Here is a 15,758-nt window from a genome sequence, read left to right on the forward strand (position 1 = left end):
AGAGCACTGCATGCATAGTGGATAGGCGTTTGAAGCACTTCATGTTGTAAGGCAAGAGTCTCTCACAATGGTTGCCTAAATGCAGACAAACTCACAATGTGACTCTATCCCTTGGACTCTCCTTGGACTTCAGCAAAACAGACTCACTAGTCTGGAAGGAGTGAGGTGACTGCACACATTCTACATATTTCAAACCTACACTCTAGTGTAAAAGCCTGACTCATTTTGCGAATGCATAAGCAATGGCTGGCTTCTAATACTACTAAAACTTGACAACATGACATGTTTTAAAGCAGTTATCTGTCTGCAAAGACATGAAATAACCAACTGCTTCTCTCACAATGGTTGCCCAAATGCCCACAGACTCACAGTGTGATTCTAGAATAGACAAGCAACACTATTCCTTGGACTTTAACAAAACACATTCACTAGTCTTGAAGGGGTAATGTGACTGCACACATTCTACATATCTCAGAACTACACTCTAGTGTAAAAAAGCCTGACTCATTTTGCGAATGTATAAGCAATAACTGGCTTCTGATACTACTAAAAATTGACAACATGACAGGTTTTAAAGCAGTTATCTGTCTGCAAAGACATGAAATAACCAAATGCTTCTCTCACAATGGTTGTTCAAATGCACGCAGGCTCACAGTTTGCTTCTAGACAAGCAACACTAATCCTTGGACTTTAGCAAAACACATTCACTAGTCTTGAAGGGGTAAGGTGACTGCACACATTCTACATATTTCAGAACTACACTCTATTGTGAAAGCCTGACTCATTTTGCTAATGCATAAACAATGAATGGCTTCTAATACTACTAAAACGTGACAACACAGCAGGTTTTAAAGCAGTTATCTGTCTGCAAGACATGAAGTAACCAAATGCTTCTCTCACAATGGTTGCCCAAATGCACACATACTCACAGTGTGATTCTAGACAAGCAACACTATTCCCTGGACTTTATCAAAACACATTCACTAATCTGGAAGGGGGTAAGGTGAATGCACACATTCTACATATTTCAAAACTACACTCTAGTGTGAAAGGCAGACTCCTTTTGCGAATGCACAAGCAACAACTGGCTTCTAATTCTACTAAAACTTGACAACATGACATGTTTTAAAGCAATTATCTGTCTGCAAAGACATGAAGCAGCCAAATGCTTCTCTTACAATGGTTGCCCAAATGCACACAGACTTACAGTGTGATTCTAGAAAAGCAAAGCTATTCCTTGGACTTTACCAAAACAGATTCACTAGTCTGGAAGGGGTAAGGTGACTGCACATATTCTACATATTTCGAAACTACATTATACTGTGAAAGCCTGACTCATTTTGCGAATGCATAAGCAATGACTGGCTTCGAATACTACTAAAACTTGACAACATGACAGGTTTTAAATCAGTTATCTGTCTGCAACGACATGAAGTAACCAAATGCTTCTCTCACAATGGTTGCCCAAATGCACACAGACTCACAGTGTGATTCTAGACAAGCAACACTATTCCTTGGACTCTAGCAAAACACATTCACTAGTCTGGAAGGGGTAAGGTGACTGCACACATTCTACATATTTCAGAACTACACTCTAGTGTGAAAGCCTGACTCATTATGCGAATGCATAAGCAATGACTGACTTCTAATTCTACTTAAACTTGAGAACAGGATAGGTTTTTAAGAAGTTATGTGTCACAAAAGACATGAATAAAGCAAGTACTTCTCTCACAATGGCTGCCCAAATACACACAGATAGACAGTATGATTCTAGACAAGCAAGACTACTCCCAGGACTATAGCAGGAGAAACACATTAGTCTTATTAAAAATAAAGGCACCACACACAACCCCTCATAAATTAGTAACTCCCCTTTCAAATTAATTTGTAGATTAAGAAGTATGTCAGTCACACACCAGATTTTCTTATACAGAATGTCTGTACTGCACTGCTCTTAGCAAAAGCAAAAAATGGCAAACTTTCCCTCTCATTCTGCACACATATATATGTAAATATCAAATCACATTGCTTCCCACATTAATTCAAAATTTAACACACATTTCTATTGGTTACACATTTCAACCCTTTCCAATTGACATAACTTTGAACCCTACCCCCAATCTGCTTACTGCCTGTTACCATAGTAACAGTTCATGGAACACTCAACTGAACACACAGGTCATACGTTCAGCACACAATGTTGCTAATCCAAACAGCAAGTGTGCTTGACTTTTCAAAATATCAGCTTATCCTATGTAATGTTCCTTTTAAACAGTTTGTGTTAATAAGAACCATGCTTTTAAAAAACAGAAACATGCACCCTACTTTTCAGTCTATAATGTTCTCAGCCAATCATTTCTTTTCTTTTTTCAGAACTGCTTCTTATCCACCATTTTAGAAAAATCTTAGTTGTCAAACTGCCATTTCACATACAGACACCTTCTGAGTGCATCCAGACCACCCTTCAAGATGCTTAGAGTGTGGATTCTGTGACACAGCTATATTTTCTGGAGCCAAAGGTATGCAGAAAACAGAGGCATTGACAAAGATCTAGCTTTGCCCAATGTAGACATTAAATGGATTGGACAGAGAGGATTAAAGTGGCACCAATTGAAATCCTTTTTTGCATCTCCAAAACCCTGACCTCATAATAGTGCACTGTGGTGGCAATGACCTAGGCACTTTGACTGGGTAGGTCTGGAAATGCTTACGAAGGACACCTTTGGAGAATTTATGTCAGTTTTCCCCCAAACTGCCTTTGTCTATTCTAACATATGCCAAAGACAGAAATTGAACTGGTCCAATCAATTTTGTCCACAGATTGAGAAAGCTAGGAAACATGTCAATAAAGCTGTTTCTGCTTATCTCAGGGACAAATAAGTTGAGCCCCGGGGGTGGCGGTCCTCGGGGCTTTGGGGGACCCCCATCATAACATGAACAAGTCCCGGGGGTGTCGGTCCCTGGAGCTGCGGGGGGGGCCGTGTGCCCCCCGCAACTATTAATGCTTTGCCCCAGGGTTGGTGGTCCCCGGTGCAGTGTGGAGGGATTGGGCCCCCCATACTTTGTTTTTGAGCACGTCCCCGGGACTTTGCCCCCCGGGGGCTAATTACCACCGGAGTGTGGAAGGGTCCTGGGGGTCCTGGTGGGACCCCTAAGCAGGCCTAGGGGGTCAGGGTGTTTCTACCCTGCCCCCTTTTTGCATTTTTTTCTCTGCCTTCTTGTGCCTCACTTCTACCGAGGCACAAAAAGGCTGCCAACACTTTCTGGTTTTGAGTGTTGACAGCCAATTAGCATGCAGCTCGTAGCAGCTCATGAACGGGAGGGTGCGCTCAGGGTGCGCAGATCCATCGCGGTCATAGATATCTATGTGATTTTACTTTTTATTTTCTCAGCAACTACTGAACAGATTTACACCATTTAACAAAAAGGCACGAGTTTAAACCACGGACTACCTCTTTGCCAAATGTGGTGTAATTCCGTTCAGCAGTTCGGGCTGTAGCTGCGGCTAAAGGTTCCTATGGAAAATTGAATGGGGAAAACATGTTTTGGGACCCTTCTTTTTTCTTGGCCCCCGCTTGACGAATCACCCCGAGGTTTTCAGGATAGGAGCGCACCGGATTGTCCCACGAGTTTTGAAAATTTCATAAAGAACCAGCGCCAAAGTTATTGGGAATAGAATGTTGCAGATTTCCTATGGAAAATAGTTCCTAACTATAACTACCTACTGGCTACCGCCAGTAGATAATATGCACATACATATATAAATATTTAATGGATTTAATATGTCAGAAATGATTTTCTAGCTATTTGTATGCTTACATATGTCAATTGCATACTTTTTTTTAATGTAGTTGAGATTAAAAGAGACTTCAGCCATATAACTATACCTAAGTATTTGTTATCTAGCGCCCGACAAATATTGAAATTGCATTTTAAATCTATGTGCCAGATTGGGCAACTGGTCTTGTATGTGGCCCTTGCTCAGTGCCTTTTCATCTTATTGCCTAAATATATTGACTTTTAACTGGAATAGCGTACACTCCAGTAACGTACCACATAGTGGGGCATTGTGGAATAGCGCAAAGTAGAGTTGCATACAGTGGAATAGCGCACAATTATGAGAAGTACAATGGAGAGTCGACCAGTAAACTGGCATACATGAAAGTGTAATAAAATACAGTGGTGAACAGGATAATACCGTTGAGTATAGTGGTGTAGACCAGAGTGGCGTACAGTGGAGTTGGAAGGAGTAGAGTGGAGTAACATGCAGTGGATTAGCGTATAATTTAATGGCATGCATTTGATTGTTGTGAAGCGAGGTGGCATATTGTAAATAGCATAGAGTGCAGTGGCCTTAAGTCAACTTTCATACAGTGGTGTGAAGTAAAGTATACTATGCAATTAAAATTAAAGGTACCAGAAAAGGAGTTATGGGATTTGGGGGAATGGTAATGTTTAACTGTTTGAAATGTTTGACTCTGCAGAATGCACAGAAGGCAGCAATAGTCACAATACGCCGGAGATTACACGCCGGCCAGGCCGGCGATAGCCCGGGGAGGGAAGGCCCATCTCTGCAAGCGAGTGAGTGCGTCCGTGGGAATGAATGCGGCACGGTTGCGCTGACACTTCACCATGTCGAACTCATGTATGTACTTGTAGGCACACAATGGCACACATGTCACAGTCTGATACCGTAGTAGACAACCCAAACACGGGGCCTGTGCCTCCGTTGCAATTGATGTACTGGAATGTCAGAGGTCTGGGAGACAAGGTGAAAAGAGGGTTGGTGCTCCAGAGTATCAAAAGGGGGAATCATGACTTAGTCCTCCTTCAGGAAACTCATCTAGTGGGAGCGGCCAACAGGGCGCTGGATAGGCGAGGGTACCGCATGGTAGTACACTCAGACTTCACGTCAGGGTCCAGGGGAACGGGCATTTGGATGAAGAAGTCATCCCAATTTATTTTACAGACTACTAAGTCTGACGCTCATGGCCGCTTTGCAGCAGCGTGTGGACAGTGGGAGGGAACATCCCTTAACGTGGTGTCTGTCTATATCCCACCAGCGCTACATGCGGCCACACTTCCGGACCTAGGAAGGTTCTTGTTAGAACTCCCTGACGGAGACCTGGTGGTGGGAGGAGACTTTAATGCGGTGGCTGATGCTGCGCGAGATAGCTTTCCGGCTCGGGCGCCCTCATCCGGTCCAACCCGATTCGGTGAGTTCCTGGACGCTCAGGGTCTAGTTGATATATGGCGGTGTCTGCACCCCGAGGATCAGCAATACTCTTATTATTCAGCCGTTCACAACTGTCTGTCCCGTATTGATTATTTCCTTACACTGGGGGACGGCGGCCTCACGATTACTGATGTGAAGATAGGGCCCCGGGGTATCTCAGACCACTCCCCTTTGACGATGAATCTGACATGCTCGGCGATTGCCCGCAGGAGAATCTACCCAATTTACCCAGGGTACCTTAAAGTACCTCGCATCCGTAAAGATCTGAAGAGGACAACTAGGTACTATTTTTCGGAGAATTCAGATTCAGTAGCCTCCCCGACGACCCTCTGGGAAGCGTACAAAACAGTGTTAAGGGGGCAGGCGATCGCAACAATAGCAGGACACAAGCGCTCACAAAAGCAGGAGCAGTTAAATCTGGAACTGCAGCTAGAACAAGCAAATACGGCCCATATGGCGCACCCGTCAGAGGAAACACTTCATTCACTCCACATTTGCCAGCAATTACATAACGATCTCCTCAGGCGACAAACACTAGGCAATATTGAGGCGACTGCACGTAGGGTGTATGACATGGGGACAAGGCCAGTAAACTACTAGCATGGCTAGATAATAAAAAAGAGTGCACTAGGCACATTTTGCAATTAAAGGACTCAAAAGGGCTACTTCACTCATGTCCCTCTAAGATTATAGAAATCTTAGCTGATCACTTCCAAGATGTCTACACCCCCCGAGACATGGTTACGGCTGAAGCGGCAATGTCGGCGCTTCAGGATGCGCGGGTCGAGACTCTACCACCGGAAGCAGTGACTGATCTAGAGGCAGATCTGACGGAGGACGAGATTCGAGCGGCGATAGGCGCATTGCGCACAGGCAAGGCGCTGGACCCTAATGGGATTCCGATTGAGTGGTTCCAGGCTGTGACGGACACCCTGAGTTCTCCTCTGCTGGCCATGTTCACGGAGTGCCGGGAGATAGGGACTCTACCCCTAGATCAACGGGTGGCAACCATAGTGGCCATCCCAAAACCAGGTAAACCGCCCATAGACTGCACGTCATACCGCCCAATCTCCCTGCTTAACGCCGAGGTGAAGATTCTGGCGAAACTTATAGCGAACAGACTGCTCCCGTACCTGACGCACTTAATCCACCCGGATCAGTCGGGCTTTATGCCACATAGAAGCACAACACTGAACCTCCGGCGGGTGCACGGAGTATTGGCGCGAGCCCATCGACTAGCGGAACCAGCGGTCATACTGTCATTGGATGCCAGAATGGCGTTTGACATGGTGGAGTGGCAGTACATGTTCGCGGTATTGGCTCGCATGGGCTTCGACCCCAAGTTCCTTTCCTGGATTAAATTGTTATACGCGAGCCCTGTAGCACATGTAGCGGCCAACGGCCACGTCTCCCGTACGATCCCCCTGGCTAGGGGGACGCGCCAGGGATGCCCGCTGTCCCCCCTACTGTTCGCGCTAGTGCTGGAACCTCTGGCTTCCGCCCTTCGGACTACCCCACTATTGAAAGGACTGCAATGGGGTGATGGATGGGAGGATAGAGTCTCCCTGTACGCTGACGATATGTTGGTGTACCTGTCAGACCCGATGGCTGGTATTTCAAAGTTATTGGCGATATGTGATGCTCATGGTCTGACCTCAGGATACACAATCAACTGGTCGAAATCTGTCATTTATGTCCTGAAAGGTCCGCAACCAATTCTTCCTGATAGCTGTCCGTTGATGATAGCCGCCACCTCATTTAAATATCTGGGTATACACGTTGCCTGTGATGCGGATGTGTTCTATGATAAGAACCTGTTGCCCCCACTTGCCCGCCTGAAGGCAGATGTGAGACATTGGAAAGCCCTACCTCTCACACTGCTGGGACGCGCGGCGTTATTCAAAATGATGGCTCTGCCGCGCCTTCTCTATGTACTGGAAAACACTCCGGTCTTGATACCGCCTTCCTATTTCCGAAAAGTAACAGCGGTGATGACGGACCTGCTGTGGGGAGAACGCCCACCCAGAGTGGCACATGCCAAACTCATACGTGGGTGGTACGACGGAGGGATAGCTTTGCCAAACATGCAGCTTTATTATTGGGCTTCACAGCTCAAAGTCATTAATCAGTGGATCCACGCACCGCAGGCTGACCCAGCATATTTAGCAGACAGAGCGCAATTAGGAACGCGCAGCATGTTGGCTCCACTCTACAATTCTAGCCAAATGGTGACGCTGTTCGGCCCAACCAAACATACCGTATCGCTGTGGCACAGGGCGACGTCGCGACTTAAATGGAAAGGGGTCATAACTAAGCTCACTCCATTATGGGACACCAAGCGCCTGGGCTGTCTTCGAACGTACAAGGGCTTTAATCAATGGGACACCATTGGAATCTCGACAGTGGGAGATCTCTGGACCGCCGCGGGTGTGATCCCTTTCTCCCAATTACAGCAGCAATACGAGCTGGGCCCCAATGAAACGTACCGATACTTACAAATAAAGCATGCATTGTTGGCAGTACTTGAGCCGGGGTCGTCTGTCCCGGACTCCTCGCCTCTGGAAGACAGACTGCTCACAGATTTTATGCAAACAGGCGCCACCTCACTCACCTATCGTAAATTGCTGAATAATCTCACAGACCCTCTGCTCAAGCTGAGGGAGAAGTGGGAAACTGAATTAGGGGCCATGGATGAGACGGACTGGAACGCCGCACTAGCGTCACCACGAGAGGCGGGCGTTTCGGCTCGATTCCGACTGATACAATTCAAAATACTTCACAGGGTATACTACACCAGAACCGCCCTACATAGAATGCACAGGGCAGAACACCCATATTGTCTTAGGGGATGTGGGGAAGAGGGGACATTACTGCACACACTTTGGGATTGTCCCATCATTTTGACATATTGGCAACAGATCATGCGCACCATCTCCCAAACCCTTGAGACCTCATTGACGCCAGATGCGCGTGTGTGTCTGCTGAATGTGTGGGGGGGAACTGACTTGACGCATCGGAAGCGGCAGTGGATAACTATTGGGATCATGGTAGCCAAGCGAGACATCGCGCAGCGGTGGGGAGTGCCTGACATACCTACGTTGACACTGTGGTGCAGAACGATGGACAGACTCATGCTAACTGAGCGGGCAGTGTACGAACTGAGAGCTAACCCTCGCAAATGGAACGAGATCTGGAAAGCATGGAATAGATATAGAGGGGGATTATGCGAACCCCTTTCTGAGGAAGTGGAAGACAGTTCGGGAGATGAAGGGGAACTGGATGAATGAACATTGGGCGGTGGGACAGGGGCAGAGGGGAAGATAGCGGCCGCATGACATGGGGAACGCTCGGCCTAGAGCTCAGGAAGGGATTGGGACACATAATGCAACACCTACACCGGCAAGTGGCAACAGAGATGCCATGAAATGTTTAACGATGACTATTTGATCTGTAAGAGTCTAAAGTTTTGTTTGCTTTATATAAAAATAAGACAATGCATGATCCGTAACCTCTCCTGCAATGCCTAAGAACATTATTCGAATTTGCTGCCGGACCAGAGAGTTGTCGGCTAAACAGCTGTGTAGATGATATTGCATGTGTAACAGTAATTGTTGATTCGCTGACTACTACCTTGTATCATTGGCATACTTAAAATAAAGTCTTTTTAAAAAAAAAAAAAAAAAAGGTACCAGAAAATAAATTATGTGTAAATATGTGAATGTTAAATCTCAAAATTATGTTTATTGAAATCTAAATGTTAAATAATATGTCATTGTAAACGTACACATTGCATAAAACGTGTTTGTATATTGTGCTATGAAATACTGTGCAAGTTCACGGTATACCTCAGTACATGAGGCTTAGAACTGGTGATGTAGTTGGTTGCTGGCTGTTTTTACCAACGGTAGAAACCAGCCATGTCGTTTTTATGACAATTTTGCATTATTTACAGTCAGCATTTTACTGTCATCTGGGTTGGGATGTAACACATAGTTAATTATTCGGTTTTCTTAATGCGAATAACCATTACCATTTTTATGAAGTAGTAATGGGTGAACACTTCTGTTTTGAAAATTCTCTTTACTATTGACATGCTTTAAAAAAAATGTTTGTAAGAAACTGGCTCTATATATACTGCACCAACGTGAGGTACAGTGTGTATAGAGTCCAAGGGTCTTCAGAGGTTTGGCAGAGGTTAAAGTTAGAAAGAACCATACTCTCTAAAGTGGTAGCTTGGTTGGGCAGTAAGGCAGTATCAGAGGACAGTGTTAAGCATGTGATGTACACACTCAGTGAGCAAATGAATTCACACACTCAAGAACTGAACTCAAGGCCAATTGGTTTTTGTATAAAAAATAATACTGTTGTTTATTTTTGGAACCAAGCAAGCCTGGCATAGGTAAGCATTAACCCCTTTCGCTGTGGCGCAAATTTCACCGCGGTGCGAGGGGGTTGGGGGTGAGCGAGGCGCCGCTGTGCTAGTTTATGGAACCACGCTGTCATGAGTCACGGGCGGCCTGTGCTCATGAAGGCGTGGTTCCATCACGGCCCCGCCCGCTCATTAATTCACCCGCACAGGCAGGGAATTAATGCCGCATGGGCGGAGCGGCAGCCGCATGACAGAACCACGCCGTCATGAGCACACGCCGCCCGTGCACACGGAACGGGTTAAATTACTTTTCAGATATTAAATGCTGTTGTTGAATATTCAAAATACAGCAGGACTTTGTACCAATTCGAGTTTACAGGGGTTGCAATGCAATGCACACACTTAGTGGACTCAGTACATAGGAATCAATAGGCTTTTTCAGTAAAATGCAATTAGATTACTTTTTGGATTACTTTTACTAACACAGTGCTGGATCCTAGATTCAGCACTAGGACATTTCCTGGAAACAGTTGAGTAAATGCGTTTTAGTTAGTTGTACGATTTTTAAGGAATATTCTTAGTTTTCAAAAGTCGACAAACTTTTGGGGGTAAAAGTGTTATTCTATGAGGAAAACGGGTTATCGGTTTCGAGGTAAGCAATTGGTCTTTTGAGTTAGGGTTCTGGAGTTAGACTCAGGGGTCTCCCAGGATCAGTGGTGCACTGTTGTTGCACCCTCAGTGGCACTCGGGCGGCCGGGTGCAGTGTGTTGAGTCCCAATGTTATCCTATGGGCGATAAAATGCTGTTGTTGAATATTCAAAATACAGCAGGACTTTGTACCAATTCGAGTTTACAGGGGTTGCAATGCAATGCACACACTTAGTGGACTCAGTACATAGGAATCAATAGGCTTTTTCAGTAAAATGCAATTAGATTACTTTTTGGATTACTTTTACTAACACAGTGCTGGATCCTAGATTCAGCACTAGGACATTTCCTGGAAACAGTTGAGTAAATGCGTTTTAGTTAGTTGTACGATTTTTAAGGAATATTCTTAGTTTTCAAAAGTCGACAAACTTTTGGGGGTAAAAGTGTTATTCTATGAGGAAAACGGGTTATCGGTTTCGAGGTAAGCAATTGGTCTTTTGAGTTAGGGTTCTGGAGTTAGACTCAGGGGTCTCCCAGGATCAGTGGTGCACTGTTGTTGCACCCTCAGTGGCACTCGGGCGGCCGGGTGCAGTGTGTTGAGTCCCAATGTTATCCTATGGGCGATAGGGGGACTCCAGTTGGTGGCTGCTGGCAAGCAGGCCACGGGGTTGTGGGAGCAAAGCTCCTAGGGTTAAGCTCAGAGCAAGTTGGGGACCAAGTTATCACAAAAGGGGCACACTCAGCGGCATTAGGGCGGCTGGGTGCAGGGTGCTGTTTTGAGGTCGGGTGCCCTGTTGATTTCATTGGAGATTCTCTGGGACCAAGAATCACTGCAGGCTCAGAGACGAGGACCTTCCAGGAGCAACCACCACTTCGATGGGTAAGTAAGGATGTTGAGGGTTGGTTAGGCACTGCTGGGTTGGGCACACAAGGCCGTGGGGCATTGGGTGCAGGGGTGCCTTGGGACATCGGATTTTCTTACCCGCTCTGGTTGCAGTAGGGGGTCCTCTGGATTGAGGCTGCAGGCATCGTTAGAGGATTGAGGCAGGTCAGGGGTTGCCGGATCTCAGCTCAGGATTGCCAGGGGGACCTCCTCATGCGGTATTTCCACTCAAGCTCAGGCCGGGTTCGGCGCGTGCAGAGTGGGCTGGATGTGCGGTTTCTGGCTGGCACCAGAAGCTGCAGTTCAGACACGTCCGGTGTTCATGGGAGAAATAGCTTGGAAAGTGAAGTCAGGCAGGTCCTCTGGGCTTTTTGAGATTGCTGACCACTGGCACGCCGGGGTTTTGCAAGAGCAGGTTCAAGGGGAGACAGGCTTGTAGGGCTGGGTCCAAGTTAGTGGGCATCATCCTCTTGTTAGCTCTGCACGGCTTCTTGTCCTTCTTCATCTCTACTTTTTCTTGTGGTTGCTGGATCTGAGAAGGAAGGTTCAGGGTGCCCCTAAATACTAAAATTAGTGGTGTTACAGGTAGGTAAAGGGCAGGGTCCCTTCCCTGGGGTGGGTGCACCCCCTATTCTGTCACTCTCCTTTAGGAGGGGGACAGGAGCCTGTTCCTGGTTGGCAGGGTCCCCCAATCCTCAAGATGGCGGGGACTTGAGGTTGTGCTTCACCTCGCCTCCCCCACCTTAAGGGTGGAGTTGGTAGAGGTGGCACACCTCTCTTCCTCACTTGTTTTTCCTGCCGGTTCTCCTGCCCAAAGTGGGGTGTAGAACCAGTAGGGACCAGTTGCTGAGAGCAGCAAGTGGTCTGGAGAGGCTCACAAAGGCGGTATGCATTTTAAGCTTCTCCTTCGTGAACCCTGCCATCCTGGGGGAGGAGGTTTGCCACCTTGTCCAAGGATGTTCATTGTTTCAGGCCCCTGAGAGCGGCAAGCTCTCGACCCAGAGGTCCAGAAACATGTCTGGTGGTGGAAGCCTAGACACCACAGGTCACTGGAGGTTGGTCGAGTTTCAGGGGGCATCTCTAAGATGCCCTCTGTGGTGCATTTTACATTAAATCCCACACTGGCATCAGTGTGGTTTTAATGTGCTGAGAAGTTTGTTACCAAACTTCCCAGTCTTCAGTGTAGCCATTATGTTGATGTGGGGTTCATAATGACAAACTCCAGCACCATATACTCTTAATGGCAGCCCTGAGCTTACAGTGCCCAGGAATGGACCTTGGTACTAAAGGGGTACAGGGCTCATACACCGGTACCCTCACCACTGGCATAGGGCACCAAGCTAGAGGGATGACTGATGTATGCCAGGGCAGTGGTTTGTGGGCATGACACACGGGGATGTGTGCCATGTTGACTCTTCACCTTGTTCTACACCAAGACACATAGCCTGCAATGGCAGTGTGTGAGTGTCAGGGTACAGGGCCTCTAAGGGTGGCACAATAAGTGCTGCAGCCCTTAGGGGCCTTCTGTGGTCACAGTGTGCTGGGTACCTGTGGTACCATTTATGAGGGGCTGACATGTGGCCAGAGATGCCAATTGGGTTAAGGGATCAATGCAGTTTTAGGGGAGGACATAGGCCCTGGGCACCTGATTAGCATGAGCCCAGGGCACCCTCAGTCAAAGAACATCAGCAATTCAGCAAAAAGGGGGGCATACCATGCAAGAAAGAGGGCACTTTCTCACAATGTTATACCTCAATAGCTTTGCCCCCATTAGAAGAATGTCCTCCTATTTAGGGAGACTTCTTCTACTGGTCTAATTGTGGAAGGATTCAAAGTGTTGTGGGGTTGGCTGAATGGGTGCAAAGAAAAAAGTGGGTTCCTAAACTGCTTAAATTGAATATATTTAATATGCACTATTACATTTTGTGATGGACGACAAAGAGATTTCAACCATATAACTATAGTTTTTGAGTATTTATGTTATTTAGAGCACATAAGATTATTAGAATACAGTGTCTTACAATGTATATCCAATTTTGTTTTTCTTCAGTTCCTTGGTACGTCTGTGGTAATACCGTTTTTTTTCAAAAAGTATATATAAACTTATAAATATTTTTTCCGACCTGTTGCCACTTTACTAAAGTGTAATGGGTATGGGAAAAATGCCAATACTAACACTTAACTACATTGAATAGCGCAATGGAAAACACAGGCAAACTCAATCTGAAAACAAGATGTCTGACTTTCACTTTTATAAAGGCAGTCATTAGCCAATCAACTTATGATATTTCATTGCTATATTCCACGGGAGTACCCTGGAACCACACAGCCACAGATATTGCTACATTAAAAACACTTAAAATGTATGAAATACTCATCCTACCTATGTGCAGAATCATCTGCGCACCATAATATGTAATCCGCCCAAATGTTCTTAAATCTGCCTGATTGTTTTCGTGCTACGTAAAATACAAAAGTCTATATAAAAGGCACTAACATGTATGCCTGTTTTGGTACGTCCCCACCCCCTTTCTTTGCACCCCATTGATGAAACACTGCTAAACTTTCAGGACTCCAAGAATAAAATGGAGGTTGTAGTTCATCTTGTCATCTGATGCATCTATCTCAGTTACATGCATTATACCAGTGTAGTAATACATATTATTGGTAAGGTGTAACCTTTACTTCTCTCAATAACGTCTTGCTTTTTGAAAACAGCTAATTGGTATCAACACATTTTATGCATCTCTGTTTTTTTAAAATGAAATCTAAATACGGTTGTGCCCCGAGGGGCATACAAAGAACAGCTTCACTATTCAACCCAAAGTCGAATGTGTGTATTCTTTTTGCACTTGCAGAGTATGCATTTAATTTGGCAATTCTCTGGATGAATGCATGAGCAGCGAACAGAAAAGCATAGAAAAAGATGGAAGTAGCCATTAATTACTGTTTGTGAACTCTGCTTTCTGCCGTTTGTGCACTATCTCTGATAAACTCTGAATTAGCTGTCTTCATGGTAGACAATGCAAACACAAAAAAGACACTTATTTGTGCTCTAAACCACCTGTACATGGTAATACTCTGAACCTCTCTGGGTAATTCAACCTGCATTCTGCCCATTTTGCAACCTATTTTCTAACTCATATCCACCCAGTGCTTAATTTGAGCCAGTGGGGCATTCATTTTTGGTGAACAACACTTACTTTTCCTCATCAGATGTTTCCCGTGTGCAAGAGAGGGAAAAAGTGTAGTGTAGCTCCTATTTTCCCAATAGGCTCTGCGCATTGGAATAGTGCCTACAGCAGTAAAGGCCTAGGCCAGACGTTAACTAGGTCTACTACTGTCGATACTAGACTTAATTTTTGGGTTTGCCAGCTAAGCTCAGAGTTCGCTAGAAACTTTCTCGAATGTTCAAGGAAGGATTAACTCCCCTGATTAGACAAGAAGGGATTTAGTTTCTGACAACCATAGAACATGACAACTTTGCTCTCCCCTAATCAAGAGTCAATCTCGAGAGTCGTGTGAGCACAAGGCAATTATTTTACTCAGTCAGTACGTGCATTCTTAGTCTCATCAGAATGTAGAGAAAAGGAAGAGACGGGCGTGTTCAATAAAAGATGTTATTTATTGATCAGTCTCTTTTCTCGTACAAGAGAAATGGATCGATATTATTGCAATACTTATAGTTAAGTAAAGTGCATACATTAGAAGCAATAGTATAAAATAATACTGTAAAAACATTGATATGGTTTCTGAGCCATATGATGTTTAAAATGATTAAAATATATTTACATACACATATACATTTGACTAAACGTACTCAACTGGTGTTTCTAAATACGCCTACCCCGTGTACCTGACCTAAGTCTAATGCGTGGGCGGGAATAGAAAGTTACAGTTTAGTTTAAGTTTGTTTTTGCCAAGTGAATAACTAAAGAATTCTCTAGGAGGGGTTATTCAGTTCTGTACCTGGAATTTAGGATGAATGAGGAATGGTATCTCTTTCTCTGCTCTCGATATTCCAGGCTGCCTGCGAGGGCTGCCCAGAAGCGCCGGTGCTGGGTCTCTCGGCTTGAGATAGCAGCGCGTCTCTCAGCGCGTCAGGAAGGCGGGGCTGCTGCCTGCGGGGTCTGCTTCTGCTCTCGGCTTCGGCAAGTATGGCTGCTCCGTCTTGTCACCACGCGTGTGTTTGCATAGGGCAAGGTTGGCAATATTTATACCTTAAAGGTGCCGGGATTGACGTAAGGATGGACATAGGTACGTCAATAAAGATGTCATACGACTTGCTCGTTAGCACATTCTTTACTAAAGTTCTCTGTGAAATCAAAACAATGGCCGCACGGATTATCCAGGTTGTCATAGGTTTGATTTGTTATGAGAACGTCGTATGCCTTATCAGGGGCTGGAGGAATATCGCTTGTCTAATTAGATCTCAAGCGTTATGACCTAATCAGATAAGACGTTCCCGTGCCGTAGTGTGACTGCGTCAGATAACGGTATCTGCATCATGGGGAATTTCTTGCCTCATGGGCTGACTGTTAGTTAACTAGCTAGGTAGCTTAACCAGAATAGGGTCAGGAATAGGGGGATCGATTCAGAACCTATAGAAATACACGACACCC

Source organism: Lissotriton helveticus, chromosome 2_1 (assembly GCF_964261635.1).
Source record: "Lissotriton helveticus chromosome 2_1, aLisHel1.1, whole genome shotgun sequence".
Lineage (NCBI taxonomy): Eukaryota > Metazoa > Chordata > Amphibia > Caudata > Salamandridae > Lissotriton > Lissotriton helveticus.